Below are 16,067 nucleotides of genomic sequence, written 5' to 3'. Positions count from 1 at the left end.
CTGCAATAACTTTGGCAAAGTTCAGCTTTGAAAAGGAATGACATGTATCTGGTGAAATTTATTTGTCTGTCTTGCTACAAACTCTGGACTTCGACAGTAGAAAGTCAAGGGGCTATAAAAAACATTTGCAAGGCACAGAACATCTAAGACATCCAGAATGTGTTTTTCATCCAAAGAAAAAGTGGTAAGCAGTAGATATGCATACAAAGTAGTGACACTGAACATAGTAAAACAAAGTGTTATGAAATTTCATCTGAGCACAAATATGCTGAATGTTATTGCTCCGATGGGATTTGGAGATGCACTCTAGATAATTGGGTTTTCAACTAGTCAGCATATGTTGCATAATTTTATAAGTCTGTGGAGAAGAGAGTTCTTTTCTCTGCAGCTATCTGCTTCGGCAGCAGCACGAGAACCAGGATCACAGAAAAAAGTATCTCTAATGATTAAAAGAAGGTTGCGTCTATGTTGGGGCAACCCAGGAGAAACTTTTCAGTAGAAAGGATAAAAGCAGCAATGATATTTGCATAGAATACTGATAAACTAATATAAAACGTCTTCAGCTCTTCTGCACACAGTACAGGAGTCATTCGTGGCTATAGTGTTCATCTTTCCATGCATAATACATAATAGATAATCTATCTGTTTTTATTTGTAGGTTAATTAAATGTAATAGAAATAAAACATTTTTAATACACAGTTGTTTTAATGGAAATTAACGAATTAAAGTAGAAATGTTCCGCCTCATCTCAACATGAGCAATAGCTGCCGTGCATATCAATGACAGCATCCGAACCTTGTGTTAATGAGTGTTTGGCTCTCTGCAGCTCATCATATCCCGGATTACGCCTGAACAGACATGAACAAATGCTTATCAGCAATGATTAACAGCGAGAATTTTCACCTCGTTAGAATTTCTGTTGCCTCTCTGGTTCTCGCATCCTCACCATTTTCATATCTCTACGAACAGAAGAGCCGAGACCGGAGCTTAGAATCCCAACTCGAGCACAGAAAAAAGCCTGTCAGTTTCATCCAACGACCAGCTGACTGTCAGAGCCACGACGAGTTCACGCAAATTCTCCCAGTCTCCTGGCGTCTAACAATCAATAGTACTGTTTTTTTTTTTTTGTTTTGTTTTTTTTATTGCCATGTTTTGTTTTCTCTTAACTCATTTCAATGCTGATGAGTCAAATTCTTTTTGTTATTCGAATGAATAACTGGAAGGAGAAAATATGAGTCATGTGCCTTTGCAAAACCAATGATCCAGTTATTGTTGGAAGCTCCATAGGCATAAGAATGTTTTCACTGGCTACAATGCCTTGGTAAATATTTGCAATTTTTTCTCATTAAAACCAAAAACATTGATCTACTGTGTAAGGATTTCATGTGACAGAGCAACACACAAAGTACATATTTGTAAAGTAGAAGGAAACATACAGCTGTTTTTAAAGAAAGAAAAATTGACCCTTTTTAATCCGATAGCTGTAAATAATAAAAGAAAAACAGTGAAACTAACTGCATTCAGAAATCGCCCACTTAGTCCACTTGTAAAGCAGCTAGGAGGTCTTTGATAATTACAGAGGAACTCTAGAGAGTCACAGTTCAGGTTAGAGAATCTGACAGATGACTATTAAGACTGTACGTTCAAAAACTTCAAATTAAACCCACAACCGAACTTTACATAGCATGCAACATGCTACAAATAAATGAAAACTGAGACAAAAGCTTCTAAAGACCAGTGTTGTTTGCAAAAGACAGCATCCTTTGGGTGTGTACCACTTATCCTTGTATGGCTTCCGCAGGGCTCCGGCGGTCATTGAGCAAGACGCATGCTTCGTCCTATATGGGTCAATCACAGTGCAGCACGCAGAACAAACAACCAGACATGCACCGACTCACAACTAATAGCTGTTTAGAGAAAGGAATTAAGATGGCAGTCAAGTTTTTGGACTGTGGGAGGAAGTTGGAGGACATGGAGAGGAACCCACATATAGGACGAGCCGCCCTGTCTTTGGATGCGATGTGACCATCTCATTTTTACACACAATATACAGGAACCCATAATAACTGTCAGCTTAGTTATTCAGTGAGTAGGTCGACGTGTATCAGTTAGAGCTTCACCGAGTTGACTTAGGAGTTGCATTGTTGTACATTTTTGTGGCATCTAAGAGTTGCAACAACCATGGCATGGAATTTATAAGTCAACCAAAAAGAAAAGAAATCTGTGGCAAGCTCTCTTAGCTGCTGATCAATTTCTGCATGCTACAGAGCTGCGTGTGTGGGAAGGTGATGCTGGAGCATTATTTACTTAAAGCTGTGTTTCTTCAAATGCAAAGTAAACAAGCAATGTTATAATAAAATTATCAAACAGGTCATCAGAGGTTTTTTTTTACATGAAGCATATCCCTTTTATGTTTAATTTGGGGGGGGGGGGGAGTCTAGACTCTAGAGTAAGGCCACTTGCAATAAAAGGTCTTTACCAGGTTTTACAATGAAATGTGCCAAAACCATTGTCTTAAATTAAATTTCATTGAAAATTCCTATACTTTCACCCATCTACATAACTTATTCATTTCATAGCATTTTATTTATTTTTCTCTATTTAAAAAACACACACACACACACATGTACACACACGGAGAAACGTTAATTTTTGTGTTATGTAAGATAGTGACCACTGACAGGTGCTCCGCAGACATTTTCTCCTCAAAGTTAGTCTACTTAAAGCAGGAAAAATGTAAGGATTTGAGCAAGTTTGAGAAAGGCTAACTTTTAAGGCCAACTTGACTGGATCAGAGCATTTCTAAACCTCTACGCCAAAGTAGTAATAGTATCAAAAAGTGTCCAGTGGAAGAATGTTAGTGAAATTGCAACAGTTCATGTACAATTTGGATGCTAAATAAGTTCATGTCGGTTGAGACAGAAAGATGTCAAAATGCACACTGCACTGAGGTCTAGGATTATATAAAGTTTAATCGAAGGTGGATCTTTATCCAATAACCTCAAGCTAATTTAATATATTGTCTGGGGTATACTTGTGTGATACTTCAAGGAAAGCTCATTTCTTTTATCTCATTACACACTGTCCAATTAAAATTCAAAATTATGTGAGGTGTTTTTTTTATGAAAAATCTATGGAGGTTTATCCTGTAATGACTTTACACATTCAGGATACTGGGAGTATTTGACATGATGAATCTAAAATTCAACCTCTATGAAAAAAGAAAATATACTATATTATATTATACATACTGCCTCACCTTGCAAAGCACCCGTGGTTTTTATAATTTTCAATTTGATTTGCGAGACCAATACAAAGCAGCAAATGATATGATTTTCAATTTTCTTTAAAAAGCTTCGAAATGTGGGGCTCATCTGTATTTCATGCCATTTTAAGTAAATACTTTGTAGAGCCACCTTTGATGATGCTACAGCTGTTATTCTTTTAAGATTTCTGTCCACCATATTTGCACATTGAGTAAAATAAATCTTTGGCCATTCTTCCTCCAAATAGCTCGAGCTCAGCCAGACGGATTGAAGCATGTGTGAATAACAATTTTCACGTCTTGCAAAAGAATCTCGAGAGGTTTACATTTGGACTGTGAATGGGTAATTCAAACAGATGAATATAATTTGATCCATATCTTTTTATCCTAGCTTTGGCTGTATGTTTTGGGGTTTTATCCTGCTAGAAGATGAAACTGACCCAGACCCATGTCATCTTGCAGCCTCGACCAGGGTTGCCTTAGATTTATGTCTTTCCTCCAGTCCACTCTGACGTAACTTTCCTTTCCTGCTCAACTAAGAAGCGGAGAATCCGACCACATTCTCATTTCCACCTAAGTGAGATGCAATTGCATTGTGGAGGAAAGCAGCGTCGTGTAGTCAGCCTGATTATGTTACTCATGGGATATGCGTCTTTGCTCTGAAATGCAATCCTATCCATCCATGCTCTACATGAGTGCTTGTTGGAAACCTAATCACATTTATCTGAAGTGAAATACGAGTCATTCCCTGTCTTTCTTCCAAGTCAAGAAGTCTAAAAGGCTCTTAGGCCACATCCCATCAGGCCCTGAGTAGCCTTCATAGACTATATGGAGCTCAAAAACGATTTGACTCACAGTCTTCGACAAAGTTAAATTTGGTGCTGGATGGTTAAGTTGGTTGAGAATGTGCACCATGTGCAGCAGCAGCAGTCTTCAACATGCTAGCCTGGTGTTTGACTCCTGGATTTGGACCATTTTCTCCATCCAAAAAATGATCCAACTATGTAAAAAAGAATTAAACAATGCTTAACCATTGTGCATGGAAAGACTGAGGCAAACGTGGAGGACTGTGGCAAATGATACAAGTTTTACGTGTGTGGGGTCGGTTGGATCCCATTTGTAAACACGAGGGTTAACTCTGGTTCTTGCAAATGATGATGATGATGATGATGATGATGATGATACAAAAATAAAATCTAATGAATCTTTTTTCATTACTGAAATCAGTAAAATCTGTTGATTTACCCTCATATATTGGGAATGTTAGGGTGGTTTCTCCTGCTGAAGAAACAATAATTGTTCATTTTCTGTGAATGGATCTTATAGTTTTGCATCTTAAAATCAGGTTCCTTTAAATGTCCCACGATTCCATGCAGAGTTTCTTGTCAGAAATCTAAATCTTAGTGTGATCAGAATAAAGAGAACCATTGAGAAAGTCCCAAGAGTGTGTGTGATGTGTAAACAGAAAAAGGATTTTACTAGTGTGTAGATAGTATCAAATAGTTGCTATGGCGATGTTAGATCCAAAGATGCTGCCCTTCAGAGTGAAAATCAACACAATTCTGCTTTACTACAATGGCATGTTCCACATTTTGAATTTCAGATGTCATTGATTTCAGCTGAGACCCATCAACTCATATACCTCTTTATAAACTCTGTGGCACTAATTGCCTTCAGAGCTCAACTAATTAGTAAATAGAGTACAGCTGTGTGTTATCTTAGCATTAACAGCCGTTCTGTGCAGGCATCAGTGGTTTGTTACAGGATGTAAGTGAACAAACCGCATTGTGAAGAGACCAGGGATAAGGTTTTAGAGAAGTCCTGGTCAACCACATACACTGATAACTCTTGCCAAAACTTTTGTTCTTCCTCTGAGAGCATGACTCCAAGATGAAGCCAAGAACCGAGGTCACAGCAACCAGAAAACTAACACAGATTCACGATTCCCTCAGGAGACTGACCCTAAACATTCAGCCTGTGCTGAACGGTTCACATTGATGTTCTAATAGACCAGCCAGTGTGCAGGAATGAGAATTTGTGGCAAGTGTTGAGTTATTTTCTAATAAAGAAATATACAGTGTTTAGATGAGCAAAGCTGGTAGAGACAATCGCCACAAGAACAAAAAAAAAAAAAAAAAGATATTAAATGCTGTGTTTTGTGGTTCTGCTGTGATGTAATGAAAAAGTTCAAGGAGTATCAGTACTTTTGTAAGAATGTGCATAAATAAACTCAAAGGTGTAACACTGAATATAAGAGATTGTAAAAATATACTATTTTAACACTTAAAATGTATTCCTGGGAAAGTTTCAATATATTTTGGGACCGTTCCCAAGCGGTTTGAACCAAAAGCCCTCAGCTATGAGTGGGTCGTATGTGTGATGAGAGTAAACAATGATGACTCATGAAGAGGTTTTAGTATAAATGATTATTTCAAGCCTCTTTAGAGTTTCATTTTCCTTTCTAAGCAATGTCTACCGTCTCTATCACAATCCTCAACAGGACGACCGATAGGTAAAGACACAAATTAACACATCGATACTTAAAGATTTTCCTGCAAAGGTTCATATCTGAACTTGAAAAGGAGATGTTGCGGCATTCGCAGCACATAATGGCGCAGGGGACTATTACAGGAACTTAATTATTCACTGACCTGGCCCTCGCACTTTAGTTCAGAGCAGTGCTCACTCAGGCATTGAACAGAGACAGTCATTAGACACCAGGGATAAAAAAAAAAAGGCAGGCTTTGAATTGCTGCTGTTACCGCCCAGCATCAAAACAACAAGCTTAAAAGCTGAGAGACGCTAGAGGGTGAGGCCTAAAACGAGCAAGCCGAGGCTGATATATCACTCTAAAGCTACTACCACAGCTGGATCCTCAGCTGGATCCTCTGTTATTGTTCAGTGCAGCTAATGGGCTGCTCCATTTTAAATGAGATAATAAACAGAAAACAAATTGTTCCTTAATAGCCGGCAAAGTCAATAGGGCTCACACGCAATGGGGGAGGAATAAGGAACAATAATAATAAATCCAGTGCATTACACCCCCTAAGGCACCCGGCATCAGAGCCAATAGAAAACAGAATCTGTTTGATCAGGTTCATACAGTGCCTTGAAAAAATACACACACATCGTGAACTTTCACACATTTTATCACCACACAATCACAGAAATCAACACGTTATTAAAATTATATGCAATTGACTAACACAGAACAGCAGATAACTATAAATTTTGACTATTTTTGCCAAAAACAAAAACCAAAAAACATTTGACTTTGCATAAATTGGATGGAGAATATCTTTGAATATCAAAGTCTGTCAAAGATTCCAATCAAAATTTATGACTGACCTTAGGCTGGGCTGTTCTAATACATGAATAACAAACATCAACACTGAGTTACCATAAAGTTAATTTATCACTCTATTTTGAGGAAAAGATAGAACAGAACACATTAAGTGTGGCACCTCACCTGCAGGTTTAACAGAAGAGGTTAAATCCACGACACCCACCAACTTTTGAACCAAGGAAAAGATTACTTGGACAAATGCCACTCCATGTACTACATGTGTAAAATTAAATACCATTTTGATTTCTGATTTATAATCATGTAAGATTGTGAAATTCTTAAGGTTTACTGTTTCAGATGGGTATTGTAGATGTATTTCAAATTCAATTTACAGGATGATTTTCATTTAGTATTTTCAGAATAAAGGGGCTGCAAATATACATCCCACAGTATTCATATTTGTATGGCAAAATGCCTTAAATCGTGTGTTATTCTCCTCCCATTTTAAAAGTATTAGCTACGTTGTCTGTGACATAAAACCCCAACGTGACACAGAACTGTGTGGTTTTAAACTAACCAGTTCAAAGTGCAAGAAGGCTGTCCCTAAATATTATCAAAAAATGAATTTTAATGTTCATATTATTATTTTTAACAACAAAAACATTGATGTGTTAAAATTAACAGCAGACAGATGAAAGAAGACAGGATGCTTTAAAAATCTGCTTCTGCCACATGAAAAGAAAATATCGACCTCTGCAGAGGACCTTGTCATTTTTTTAGTTTGACTTATGCATTTTAAATATTGTCCCTTTGTTTTCTGGTTTCCTTTCAACGCAGTGCACAAGCTGTATCTGACATAAGTGGGTCAGTACCTGACTTTGAAACCTAAGTGCATCAGATGGCCATGCACAACCTGCCATTTGCAACTTCAGATACCAAAGCTTCTGACCACCAGCCTGTCAAATTGATCACAACTGTTTTTTTTTTTGTTTTTTTTTTGTTTTTTTTGTTTTTGTTTTTTTGGTTTGTGCCTTACTGTCAACGTTTGTGCTGCTCAGTACCTGCTTGAAGCGTCACACTCTCCAGAGAGAAATGTGATTTTTTTTTTTCTCATCACTGACAGCTTGACATTGGGTTACTACTCTGAAAAGCTTTTGAAGAACGAATAAATATAGATCTGGCTTCTTTTCTTTTTTGTAAAAGTACTCTAAAAATACATCAGAGATAAAAATTAGAGTTGGGCATCAACGTAAAGTCAACTTGACTTGTTCAGAGGAAAGCATTGATTTAATTAATTTGGTTCTGAAAAAATAAACCTCTCTTCTCTCCTTGTAATTAGAAGAAGGCTTTAAAGGTGTTTTGGAGAAAACTACTGAACAGACATCATTGTAAACCAACAAACCAGAGGGGTTAAAGTTATGAGATGTTCAAGGAAGGATTAGGTTTGTAACAGCCCATTTTTTTAACAACTCAAGCGATTTCCATGGAAATATGAGTTAAACTTTCACAATAAAAAAAGGTACTCCTTTTCATCTCTTCAAGAGATACTGGTTCTTCATTTTGGAAAGATGATACCATCCTTTTTACGCAAATTACATCAAGTTTAAACAAAACAAAACAAAACCATGGCTGAAGCACAGTTTCTCTGGCAGAAATATTTAGATGTTGCTCATAGGGTAAAGGCTATAACTTGGTTTACATTGTCTGGGGGGATTCAGTCTGAACGTCTGATTAGGAGGCCGAGCGTTCTCAGTTACGGACAAGCTCTCAGACAGCTTGAGCTTGAGTAACAGACATGTTCCTGTAATTTCTGTTTGGGAGAACATTTCTCAGTACATCCACTTCCCCAGGGAGTATCGCTCATGTGCGTGACATTTCAAGTCAGACAATGAGAACAAGAGGTTACATGAACATGCTCATCAATGCCGCGCTGCCTGCATAAATTTCTTATAACTCTGAAAACCCCCCTCTCTCAAAGCATTTTGTGCTTATGAAGATGACATATTTCGGAATCATTCCATGCTTTTTTGCCTCTGGGGATAAAAAAAATAAAAAATGGATCCAGCAAAATGTCTAAGCTTGTGTCTATCGACGTTTCTGGACATATGGAGGTATAGAACTGCACGAGTATGTGGTGAAAGACTTCCAGCATCACTCTTGATGTAACAATGTCATGAATGTCATGTCTTCAGGTTCCCTCTCTCAGTGTCTAACACATTTTCTGCTCTCAAAACAGCATTGACTTACAAGGTTGGCATCTTTTGAGGGTTTTATGTGATGCAGTAACACAAAATATTGTATCGATATGGAGAAGAGAAACAAGTTTTATGTTTATTTATTGTCTGTGTGTGTTTGCATTTCGACTCCACCACTGCAGTTCTAGTTGCATATTTCGTCTTCCTGGAAGGTGGACCTCTGATTTTCCCAGCTTCATCCATCCTGTCTCCTTCAACTTCCCCTTCTCAGATTTCCTGTCTCATAATTATCCTTAGAGCAGATGCTTCCAGCACCTTTCAAGGTGTAAATTATGTCTATATGGTTAGGTGCATTATTAGTTTTCATCCACAAACAGCAGTTTGCTTATAGACCAAAGAAATAAACTTTAGTCTCCGCTTACCAGAGAGTTTTCTTCTACATGTTTACTAGTCCTTGTAGGAAACATATTAACACCTTTGTCTTTTTTTCATCTTGCCTTTTTCTGTCATTCTGTCAGATTTGAGAAGTGCACAACTAGTATCTGTTTTGTCAAAAGACATTTCCACCTCAGCCATGGGTTTCTGAAGTTCTTACAGAGTCACCATTGCTCTGTTGTCAAATTTTCTGATTCATCCTTTCTTGTTAGTAACCTTGTTCTTTGGTCTTCTTGAGGTGTTTCTTGGTTAATGTTCTATGTAAAAATGTTGCACTGGATTTTATTCAGGGATATTAGCATAAAAGGGGACACAATGTTCAAATAGATCAGTTTGTGATTGTCAAAATGTGGAAATATGTGAGAATACTTTTACCACATCCTAAATTATTAGAAAAGATCTGCTATCAGCTAAGAATAAAACCATCAAATCCTTTCCTCTAGCTTAGTTTCAAAGTGGGATTAGACTGAAAACAGACCATGTGCAAAGCCATGTGTAATTATTTACACAGCAGAATGAAGGAAAAAAAAAAAAAACTCAGAAAATCTTAGTAACATTCTGTTCCCTTGTGGAAACTGTTTCCTAATTAAGCAATTTTTAATGGTGGTCAGGATTCCATGTCACACTGCAGAACTGATCATTCTCCCGCCTCGAAGCAAATTTTACTGAAGTAATGAAACGACAAGCATCGAGTCCTGATTCGACCTGCTCCTCTGGAAGATTTCTGGTGAAGAAAGAGATGGGTTTAAAACCCTCAGTGGAGTTGAAAATATGAAACAGACTATAAGAAGAAAAGAGCAATATCAGACCAGAGCAGTGTGAGAAATTGGTGATGGCTGACGGGTTCAGATGCGCCGGAGTCGATCAAAGAAGTGAAAAAAGAAAAGCTCGTCCACAACCTGCAGCAGAACTTATGGTTCTTTCTAACGTTCTGATTGAATTGCTTCTGCTATTTTAAATGATGTGATCAATAACAATAATAATGTTCCCAGTGATGATATTCACTAAAGATTTAATTTCATAAAACCGTTACTGGATCAATGTGCAGAGTTTTTTTTTTGTTTTTTTTTCTCATGTAACTGTGTCTAATGCCTGAAACACACACACACACACAAAAAAAATCAGGAATAAGAAATAAACTTTTATTTGAAAGATTCCCAGCTTGCTATGACTCCACCTAAAATTACAGTTTTAGTAGCATTGCTTTTCCAGCTCCTTGTTTACAGCCAGTTTGTTTCTCCATCTGCCAAAACTTGCTCACCTATCACGACGGTTTTGCACAGATTCTTTTTCCCCGTTCCACTTTACGTAGTACCTGTTTCAGAAAGTATTCTAGCAGCTTCAGCAGTCTCTCTGATTTAGCTTCTGCATTATGTCTGATGGGTGACGCGAGCAGAGAAGGAAGGGATAAAGATCCCCGAGGCTCGCCGATCACCAGGCTCCTGCAGAAACAGCTGCCTCTGCCATCTTTGCTTTCCCTCCAAGACCAACGTGAATGATTTAAATGCCCCTGGATAAAAAAAAGATCTGGATAAAGAGAGGGAAAACTGGGCCGCAGCTTAGGGCACAACCTGACATACATGGCTGAAGAAATGTTTTTTTTTTTTTTTTTTACTGCTAACGTGCAATTCAGCTGAGTATTCTGAAAATGTTGAGGGAAATCTGCAGTTGACTTATTTTTTTTTCACAACCTACTCAGCATGCATTTTGAGAAAAATTATTTTTTTTTACCCTTTTCACTGAAACCCTGTCCTTTTCCACATAAGACACTGGAGGATTATTGAAGTTTTAGCTTCTATTCAGGCTCTTGATTAAAATCAGCAGACGTCGGAGGCCGTCTGCTGGGGCTTGAAAGCTGATGACTCTCAGGGGGGCATTCATATAAATAGGAACAATTTAAGAAGTTGGTTCCACAGCATTATTCTTCAAATCCCTGTAAGTGCTTTTTTTTGCATTTTTGAATGCTTCCTTTTATATTCTGGTGACTTCGTATTACAGTGTTTCATCAAAATTATCTCAGGCAAGCACACTTTCTCATGCTGTGACAGTTAACAGCATCAACAGTAAATTGAGGATTCAATGACATTGAGGGTCTAATAATTTTGAATTCTACCTCAGGCTATTTTGGCAGAATGATATTGCTCTTTTTTTCTAAGTTAAGGACAAAGAAGGGCACTCTAAAGTCAGCATTAGTATTCCCTCCTCTGCTGTCCTCTACACATGACCCTGGAACATATTATCCCCACAGTGAATTATGGCGGTGGCACAATCATGCTGGGGAGATGCTTTTCTCCATCACAGACAGAGAAGCTGGAAGCAGAATGGAGCTAAACAAAGTTTTACTGCAGTTTGTTGGAGTTGAGTTTGGAGATTTTCGTAGGTTTCTTTACTATCCCATACTTTACTGGTATGTTTTCAATGTTGAGGAATGACAGAGAGAAATGGATCTCTGTGTCAAGTTCTTTATAAAACCCAGGTAAGCAGAAAACTGCGCGTTACTAAGCAGAAGATCCAAGACAGTCACTGGAGAATTCTCCAGTTTTCTTCAGGAAACGGCACTAGGATTTCCGCAACAGGAAAAATGCAGACAGAACGTCAGAGTTAAACAGTCAAACTGAAATCCATTGGTAAATGAGGAAGATTGTAGAGTTTTGTACCAAACTGGGATTACTTCAACAATGTAGGTTTCTGTTTAATAACTAATATGATTTTAAAGTAAAAAAACAAACAAAAAAAACAAGAGTCTGTACTGGTCACTGCAGAGTCCCGTCTATCTAAAAGATGCAACACCATTATCCAGTGGTCAGCTCAGGCTCAGACCAAAGACCCTCAGCAGATTCAGATGTGTGTTAACTAAGGACATTTATAAAAACATGAAGTTAAAATATGAATTCCATTTTTTTTATTGAATTGTTGAAAATGATCATGATCAGATTTTTTTTTTTGCATAAAAAGACATGTTTACATTTTTTTTTTTTTTTTTATGATTTTCTTTGAATTTGATGTCTGACTCTTCACTTTTTTACAGTGACATTAAGCTACTGCAATAAAATACAGGTTTACTTTTAGCATTAATACAAATCTTTATTCGGGTCAAAGAGTGTTTCTAAAACACTTTGATAAATTTTACAAAAGTACCATAAAGGCTTATTAAACTGTTGGCATTTAGGAAATTGGTTTGTTTTGCTCATTCATAGTTCAGTTTTATATAAACTTTGCGTCTTTGTTTTTATTTCCAGATCATAAATGCATAAAAAGAATACTGTTTTTTCTATATTTTTTCTTAGTTTTATCACTCCTTCATCATAACAACTGTTCTATTGTTCACACATTACAGCTGGCTGCAATTAGAAAATATCTTGTTAGGAACTCGGCAAACTAAATATTTTTTTTTTTCTACTCTAATTGGCTCATGTGAGAATTTCTTAAAGCTTGGGATGCTAAATATAAATAGAGCTATGTGTCTTAAATTTAAATTCCAGTAAAAGCATCTCTGTGTTCAAGCTACATTAGGCTGACATGATTCTACGTGGTGGTTCCCTTTTCATCAATTTTTCACTGTACAGAGGATGCTAAGCTGTACCTGGCTCTCTCTAATACTGTGGGGGAGGGAGTTTGTATGCGTTTGTCTGACTGTACGATTCCGTTCCCAAAGCTGGTTTCTCCACTGGTATGTGCTGATTTGAATCCTAACCAGTCCTCCCTTTCATTCCGTGTCCTGGAGAAGGCGGGGAAGTTTTTAAATGAGCGGACCACTGTGCATGCTTTTTCGTGGGAATGAGTCCGCCTCTTGCTGAGGATCTCACTCAGAAACCAGGCAAGCAAAGAACTGGAACTAATTACGCTAACGAGTTCACCCAGATCTGAGCCCGCTGCAATCATCAAACACAAATACAGTTCCCAGCTAAGGTAACCGTACCTCTTGCACTTTTTTCACTTTTTGTTGCTTCAGCCCCCCCGAGTCAATACTTTGCAGAACCGCCTTTCGCTGTAGTTAGAGCTGTAAGTATCGAGAGATTATAATATTTATATAACCATCAAAATACCTCAAACTTCATCAGTTTGATGGAGAGGATCTGTTAACATCACTGTCCAAGTTTGGCTATGCATTTTACATTAGATTTAGTCTTGGTCTGTTCTAACAAATGACCGTTTCTTGATATACAGTGAATGTCCAGCATTTGCACGGTCTTAGGAGCACAAATAGCTAAAATCTATAAATACGTGGGAAACACATTTCTGCCTATTTTAATAATTCAAACACAAATAATATGCATTAATATGTACAGTGGAAATTACCTTGATGCTATCACAGAAGCTAGCATAAAAAGTCTTCCTTATTTCCACTCTTGGGGATACAGCCAATCAGCAGCAAGGAAAATAAATGGCAATGATTGGCTGTTTTGCAAATGGCAGCCAATCCAGGAGAAGGAGTAGCATTAGTTTTCTGTAGCCCATAAATCAAGTTAGTTTGTATAGCACAGTTCAGCCACAAGGCAGTTCAAAGTGCTTTAGATCATAAAAAACATCATAATCTCATCAATAATGAAACAAGCAATAAGCATTACATTTTGTCAAATGCCATCATTAACATCATCAAGCAGCATCACCACTTACTACTAATTAAATGAAACTCTAAGCAGGTTAGTTTTAAGCCTCAGTTTAAAGAAACTTCATCTGTTTTGCAGTTTTTTGGAAGTCGATTACAGATTTGTGTTGCGTAGTTGCATATCAGCAACATAAACTTTGACACTCGAGTCAAAATGTTCTGGTCAAGTCACTTTTTTTTCCCATTATGTTTGCTCTGTCCTTAAACAGGAGAGAGTTTAAACAAGATTTCTCGTGGCTTTCTTTCAGCCATGGATTTCTTCTTGAAACACTTTCCATTGTGGAAAACATAGTAAATATTTGTGTTAAGGTATCTGGCCACTTGTATTGATTCATAAGCTGACGCTGCAAATTTAAACGCAGCCCTGGTCTTCATGATGCCATTTCTTTACTAATGCCCTCTAACAAACCTCTTAGGCCTTCACACAAAACTTGTATTTATATTGTGATTGCATTACACAGGTGGATTCTGCTTGATTTTAAAGTGAATTTTACTGGATAAAGTTGATTGTACTGGATTTTACTTAATTAGTAAAATCAGGTGACTACAAATGCCTGCCATACTTTTATGTTTTCATTAAAAAAAAAATAACTGTGTATTGTGCTATGGTGTACCACATTACAGTTTTGCTCAAATTTCTAACACAAAATTCCAATAAAATATTGGATTGTAATAATAAATGACAAAAATTGCATTCACAAAGATATATTTAACATTAAGATCAAAATGGATGAGTATGGGTTTCCTGCTTTTCCCTAAATAAAACAACCTGACTAAATAAAACACACTGATTTGCGTGAGAACCTTCAGAACTCTTCCTTTCCTGCATCTCACTCTTATCCCACCATTCCACTGTGACACTCTAAGGAAATGCTCATAGCTCAGCAAATGCATATGGGGGCTTTAAACTCAGCTTTTGAACAGAGCAAAAAAAAAAAAAAGAGAGAGAGAGAGGGATAGAACGGGATGAATGGAGGAGGAATTTAAATCTCAATGCGTCGTTAAGCAGGAGACACCATGTTGGCATTCAGACACTGCGAGGCACAGAGCCTGTGCCAGCCCAAGGCGCTGAGAGAGTTTTCACAAAAAGCACGGAGCAGTGAGGCAGCTCAGGCTGCAGGGATCTGTCACAGGCTGAGAAGTAGGACTTGCTCCAAGGTTAACAACACATTCGGCTTGTTTGTGGACCTTTGAGGGGCCAGTGGACAAGACTGATGGAGAGCTTAATAGGGAGCAGCACTCTCCCGTGCAACAGTCATGGGAAAAGTAGACAAAGCAGCCTAAACTGGTGTCTGCAGCAGGGAAGATCATCCAAGCATGTCAGTAGTTGCAGAACCCCTGCATGGATTCCACACATTACACAGAGTAATAGGAAACCTTAGTTGTTTTAATATTTACTCCCTTTAATGGCAACTATATATTCTTCTACTTCTTTTTTTAAAAAATCAAGTTTGTGTCCATTGTTGTGCTACTACAGAGAAACACGAGCAGCTGCGATGGGGAATAGTAGTTTAACAGCAATCGCATCCATCCACACCCATAATGATGCTGACCTAAATATTCTTTGCCTGCACGCATATTTAATGAGGTTTCCCTGCAAATCCACCTATGCGAGAGTAGGTGACATAAACTGAGCGCGGACAACATTTCAGCTCTTTATTTGCATCATGCAAGATTAGAAATAACACGACGCCTGCGCCGCGGCTGGGTTTAGAGACGGCAACTCACCGTAAACGGGATGTATCGCTCTTCACCGCGACTTAGTGGAGACTTTAACCTTCCCTGTCTCAATCCCGGCCGCTCAGCATGGCAAAGACTTGACTCGAATGAAGTGTGTGCGCCTCTCCGTCGACCCGCCGCCGTTCGCCCCTCAGGGGGAGATGAACGAGCGCCGCGGTTTATTATCCCGAGTCGCCCAGAGAGAGAGAGAGAGAGAGAGAGAGAGAGAGAGAGAAACAGAGCACGGTGGGAAGCAGAAAGAACAGTCTTGTCCAAGCCAGCCGTGAACAGCTCCGGTGCTGAAATCTTCTCCCCTCCCACCACCACCACCTCCTCCTCTCCTCTCTTCTCTATTCTTCTCCGCCCTCCTTCCTGAGCTACTCCCTCAGCATCTGAGAGGAGACGTACAGCAGCTGCCGTTCAGGTCAGGATGAAGAGTGCTTAGTGCAGACTCGCAGTTAAATGCCAGATTTATGACCTTCATATTTACACTTCCTCCCGTTTCCACAGAGAGTTCCTGATGTGAATTAGTGGCTATCATTCAGGTTAATAACTTG

The 16,067-nt window shown here is 38.3% G+C and overlaps 1 protein-coding gene across 1 annotated transcript in view; it reads right to left on the bottom strand.

The window, feature by feature from the left end:
- phf24 (PHD finger protein 24) overlaps window positions 1-15,848 on the bottom strand; it is a 33,462-nt gene extending 17,614 nt beyond the window's left edge. Inside the window, exon 1 of the mRNA XM_014993411.2 lies at window positions 15,520-15,848. The gene's annotated coding sequence lies outside the window, so the exon portion shown is untranslated. The remainder of the gene's footprint in view (window positions 1-15,519) is intronic.
- Between the last annotated feature and the right edge of the window lie 219 nt (window positions 15,849-16,067).

Source organism: Poecilia mexicana, unplaced genomic scaffold (assembly GCF_051168715.1).
Source record: "Poecilia mexicana isolate PSO_F unplaced genomic scaffold, ASM5116871v1 scaffold_12, whole genome shotgun sequence".
NCBI classification, from domain to species: Eukaryota; Metazoa; Chordata; class Actinopteri; order Cyprinodontiformes; family Poeciliidae; genus Poecilia; species Poecilia mexicana.
This window is presented reverse-complemented; position numbering and strand designations above follow the sequence as displayed.